Below are 6,240 nucleotides of genomic sequence, written 5' to 3' on the forward strand. Positions count from 1 at the left end.
TGCTCTTGAATCCTTCAATGAGTTAATACAATGATATTGCTTTGCTGGAAGTAGCCAAACAATGGCAAAATACCTGCTATGTGACTAAGAAAATTACTTTAAATATGTTTTATTTGTTATTTTCTTGTGTGCTTTTCGAAGTTACAACAAAAAGGAAGTCACTGCCTTTTGGCTTTGCAGTGGAGTTTTGTGGAGCTGTCCATGGTGCTGAATTTACACACTATTTATCCATCTTGCTGTGCTCTATCAAGGTGTAAAGGTAAATTGCATTATTTATCATTACATATAAGAAAATATCAACCAAATATGTTGCAAAAAATATGCCTTCATCCACCATAAAAAGCAAACCTGCTGAGCAAAACGCCAACACACTTTCTGTATAGCAGAGCTCTGAGAATTCAGCAGAACTGTTATGAGTTGGCTTCAATCTCTTTGAAGTGGCACAACATCCCACTGCTTTAGGTCTTTAGATACAGTGCGTACACATTGTGTTTCCCCTGAGTTGTTAACAATGTACATTTTCCTTTGAAACCGTTTAAAAGTGGCCAAAATGTTTAGTAAAAGATGCCCTAACTAGATGTTTACTGAGATGTTATGTGAATGAAAAATATATTAGGGATGACAGGAAACAAGTTGAAAAATTCTTGTATATGAGGAGTTTTAATATAAAAATGATATTCAAAAGCTGAGGGGGATCATTACTTGAATATTTGAGATAAAACAAAACAATCACAAAATATTTCTGGGATTGAATCAGAATACCTATTGTAAATAATATTTAAACCTCAGACATGTAAACAAGATAAAACTGCACTCTCTGCCCCTCTCTTTGTAAAAAGAAGACTTTCTGAAAACAACATTTACGTAATTTACATATTTATTGCTTTTTTTGTTGGAATGCTATTGCTTTGCTGAATGCATACTGTGTTAGCTTTACTTGGCATGCATTTGCATCTTTAGCAACACATTTTTTTTCCCACTTTTAATGTTTTATACTTAAGATGGTATCCAGCCATTTTTGTGCTACAGTTGCTTTTTCTGGCTTAGGATTTCCATTTAAATGATCACAGAAAAAAGTAAGTAGTTTCAATTCACAACTCTAAATGACCTCTTATTTTAGATTTATTTCCTTTCTATACAAGTAAGTAATGAGCTTCATTGAACAGAAACCACCTTAAAAGTATAAAAGGCTGCTTATACGTGGTCTAATTCCGACTATGCTTATCAAAGCTAAAGTCATCTCTTCTACTTGCTCTTACTGTTTGCTGACGATTGACAAACTATATATGTCATTTCATACACACATGTGGTTCAATTGTTCTGCTGCTTCCGTGCCTATTAGCATTGTAACTGACATTTCACTCTTCCTATCTTACAAGATTAGAAGACTCATGTGGAAAATCTGGTCATGCGTTATATCGTTTGTCTCTATCCACACAAATTGGCTTTTGCAATAAAACTCATTTATAAGTGCTCCAATTACAACAGATTTAAAAAGTCTCTAGTTGCGTGAATGTCACATATTGTTACAGTTCAACATTTCAGGTTTTTTTTCTCTGACTGCTATTCTCTAATGTTTTCAGTTCTCTCCTTGATTAACAGACAACAAAAGTATCTCTTTTATGGTCTCTTTATAAGACCATACCCAATTAGTGTTCATCTTCACAAAATCTTTTCGCCTACCTTTGACACTGCCTTTTATAATAAGTAAAGGTTTAAAGTCATATTCTCATAAGGTCACTGATTTTAAATTGTAAAGAGGATTATGTGCTTAAAGACCAAGGAGTTCAAGTATTTCATATGGATGTATAAATGCATAAGACTTGTAAAGCTTTTAATGCGCATAAGAACACAAATGGGACACTCAAGACATAACAATAAAAAAAATGTAAAACCAAGAGAGTGGCCATCATTAAATCAATTAAAACAGAGATTTCTAATGGTAATGGTTTTTTTACACATAGCATCATTAGAGATGTTTGGATATTTAATTCAGATACAAAGGTGAATTGTGTACTTATAACTATGTCAGGAGGGTTCTTCACAGGTTTATTTGAATTTTTTTTAAGGAAAACCAATAAAAAAGAAGTCAAATAAATATGAAAAATATCAATGATTTTTGTGTTTTATTAGCTTATTTTATTTCATGTTCTTTAACAAAATTGGTTTTTGCTTTATTTTTCTGGTCTCACAATTTGAGAGAAAATGTTAACTTCAGGCACATATTGCTCTTTACTTTTTTTGTGAAATGCAAGTCAGGGTCCAGGCTGATGAATGAAATACCAGTACAGTACTGCTGCAGATAAAGTGCCTTACCAAACCATTCTTCCCAAGAACAGACACATTTCAAAACATTTTTATAATTTGTTGCAGACCAATATGGAAATTGAACACCAAACTTTGGGACACAAAGAACAAACCTCCATCCAGCTGAAAAATGTGTTGCAACACTCCATGTTTCACTTCATTCAACCTGCTAATTGGTAAACCACAGGAGGAAGTATTCAAGTCATTCTATAAATGGAAGAGATTGATTTTGGGTTTGTCACCAGAATGTCAGTGATGTTACTCACTGACACAGCGTGAAACTGCTTCTTTAAATGACCTCCAGGGGTTAACGTTTTTTTTAGCTTAAAAGCTTTAGACAAACACCTTTTAAACTTAAAGATAACAAAAGAATTTCACTCCCTCTGTGTAGTTTGCTAATTTGTAATAAATGGCCATGATCCTGATACAATCAGAGTCGATTCCAAGAATAAAACATTGCTCACAGCAATTGATTTGATATGCATTTCTAATACTAAATAACGGCATTTCCAGATATTGCACTTACCTGGAATATGATTTCAGAACAGCTTATGCACAAAGGTGAGTTGTATTCGTGTATGACTCATGTGTGTGAATGCTACATTCAAATGGAAAACCACTACCTCTTATAATTATATGGGTTGAACTGCATAACTCCCGTGATTGCCAAAATATCCTTGAGACATATCAAGAAAATGAAATCTTGAAGTTTTTTGTTATATATTATTAAAGTTATTCGTTAATTGCACTGCTGCCTGCGCTTGGGTTCTTCCTCGGCAACTCCTGACAGTACAACCCAGCTAAAGTCATTTTTGTGATTTTACTGTTTATAAAATCATCCTAAATGATGTAAAGAACTTTTCGTTAAAGTACAATCTTGATTATTTTGTTTCAAAAATATATTTTGATGCTTGTTATTTTATTAAAATTCAGTTTGGCCTGAATAAGCCTGGGTTTATAGATAGGGTCACATATGTAGAAAGCTTCTATAATTTGTGATCTTTCCTGCACTCTTTTTACCAACGCACATGACAAAATTCATGTTGTTCTGCAAAGTACACAGTAAAGTCATCATTCCACATTTTAACTGTACATTTTTACAGTCTGACACACACCTGTATAATGTCAATGCTCACTCTCCGCAACAGTCTTCTGTGAAACAACAACATATGCGCTCATGAACTGTAAATAGCTTTTCCTCTTCATTATTCTGCATTATTTCCGCATCCTGTGCTGGATTTTTCACACAGTCGTGAAGGTGTCATAGGTTATTTGTCCCACGAAACTTCTCTGGCTTTAGCTGAAGAAAAGCATTCTAAGATTAGAACATCGATACAGATTTTTACATTAAAATTACCCTGTTTCTTTGAAAGGAGCAAAAGTAAGATAAAACAGCAAAAAGTAAAGATAAGAAGCCTAATTGGCTAAATGAAAAGACAAGTGAGAAGAAAGTCTGCAAAGTTTAGTGAGCAAAAAAGTTCCTGATCTTGAATAAAACTAAAGCAGCAGCACCTGTCATCCTCAATAAATTATTGAAGCCAGTGAACAATCTGTGCTCTGACTGCTCTATATATTTATATTTCAACTAAAGAATTGGAAATTCAGAAAGAAGTTTCCAAAGCCTACTAAGAAGGGGATGACTTAACATACGAGCCGATACGGACTCCTGAAGTCAAGAAATCCAACCTGCTAGCACAGGAATTTGTATCTATTTTATGTGGTGATTATCGTCTGAATTAATATTTGTTGAATAAGATGATATGGTGAATTCATACAAATTAGCCACCTTGTAAAAAGTTTCAAATTCCATGAGATCCAAAATTTCCCAGGGTCAATATTTGGCAGGGTCATAGTTTGTCTGCATATATAGTGAAAATAAAAACTGACAGGTTGTACCTAAAATTAGGTCTAAAATCCATCGCAAATAACAGTCCTACGCTTTCTATGATCCTGCTCTCATTACAATGTAAATTACTGTAGCAGTTTGGCTTTTGAAATACTATCACCGTGTGCACTTTCCGGAAGGGCTACGCTTGTCTCTTATAAATCTGCTAAATAAACACTGCAGAGCTCTGTTGATGCCCTTCATAGCTGAACTTGCAGAATGCATCCATTAATGGTTATTGCGATAGTGACATCATTGCAAAAATACTTGTATCTGAATGAGTCACATCAAAGCTAAGTTCACTGACAAACCCCTGCTTAAAAATAATGACTGATTCAGCTTTAGTCCAAAGTCAGTAGGTTCTCCTCCAAATAGCTCTGTGCCTATTCGGCCAAGCAGATCTAAAGAAACTCTAAAGTCCCTGCAACCAATTGTTGTTGTTGTTTAATTGGTGTTGACATGTTCACTCATTTGTATTCAAATGAACGGGAATGAAACAGCTGCTGTCAGCGATGCCTTTAACATGTGATTAACTCTCCTGTAAAATGAAGGTAGAGTATGATGTTTACTCTTCTGCTCTGTCAGGTACTATTTAAAAACAATGCCATCATATCATGAAGAAGGAGGTAGAGAATGCACTAATACATGAAGAATGTCTCATATATAATTGCCAGTTTGCACATATGCAAAAGTATTCTTGCTTTGCATGGCTGCATTTTATTTAACTTAATTTTGAAGTGTGTATTTTTAATGCAAAAATAATTATTGAAATGGATGACTAAACAAACACATCAATGTTTTGGGAAAACAACTGTCTATGATTTTTTAGATGAATCAAACAAAAACTTTGATTGACTTAGTTACCCTCATAAGTTTACAGAACAAATGTACCTTACATGCAGTCTATTGAGCTATATGAGCTTACAATATAATGATGTTAAATGTGTAACCATCACACATTGTGAAGGACGTGTCACTGTTAAATTCAAGTAAAAAAAGGCTTATGGGCTCATCATAAACGATCATGATCACTAAATGATCATCATCTGTTAGTGGAGCCTGAAATATCTCATCCTAAGATATCGCATCCTTCAACAAATTAATGTTTCACTGTTTATGCCTCATAGAGTTTAATTGAGATGTTTCCACATAAATAAAGATGACCCTGTCCTAATCTCAGCCTCAGGCAGCACACCCACAGACTATTCACTGACTGTTTGAAGCATACTGAATATGAAATTGGCAAGTACTGTCTCAATATGCAGTTCTCATCTGATTGACTGGCTTTTACGCAATTTTTAGCAGGTGGGGGAGTAAGTCTTTTTGTAGACACATTGTGAATACAGTGCACACTTTTGAGCAAAAATGAATCACTGGACTTGCCACAAACTGCAATGTGGACCAGACTTCTGCTGTTTGTCAGTGGTTTTTCTACATGAGACACTTTGATGTTTTCGTATCCACCCCTTCAATTGCATCAGTGTTATCAATGAATATGGAGTTGTTTGTGGGGGATTACAAACTCCCAACCGCTTCTCTCTCACACTATGTAATTGTACACAAACCCAATGACAGTCTACCCTTAGATCAACCAAGCAGGTAACTGTCAATCAAAGCAGCCAATGTATCATGATGAAAGAAAACTTTCCCTTATCCGATTGATCTCAACTTATCAAAGACTTTGAGATTCTTTTCCCATCTCCAGCATGCCTACTGAAAAAAGTAGCCTGATTATAGCACACAGTACATCAGTTCTTGACAGAACTCTGGCTAGTCAAGATAGAAGAATAAGTTGAAAAGAGAGGGATATGAAGAAATTGTTCATTACGTTTGGCTTTTGCATACTGTTAGTCATGAATGTGTGTTCTATTGTGTGGAAAGAAAGAGGGAACACTTCTGAGTCACAGAGAGTATTATTTTACAGCCTTAAAGTGATTCATCACCCAAAATTTTTAAATCTGTCATCATTAACTCGCCTTCGAATTATTCAAAACGTGTATACATTTCTTTGTTCTGATGAACACAGGGAAGGATATTTAGAATAATGC

This window comes from Triplophysa dalaica, chromosome 8, assembly GCF_015846415.1.
Source record: "Triplophysa dalaica isolate WHDGS20190420 chromosome 8, ASM1584641v1, whole genome shotgun sequence".
Lineage (NCBI taxonomy): Eukaryota > Metazoa > Chordata > Actinopteri > Cypriniformes > Nemacheilidae > Triplophysa > Triplophysa dalaica.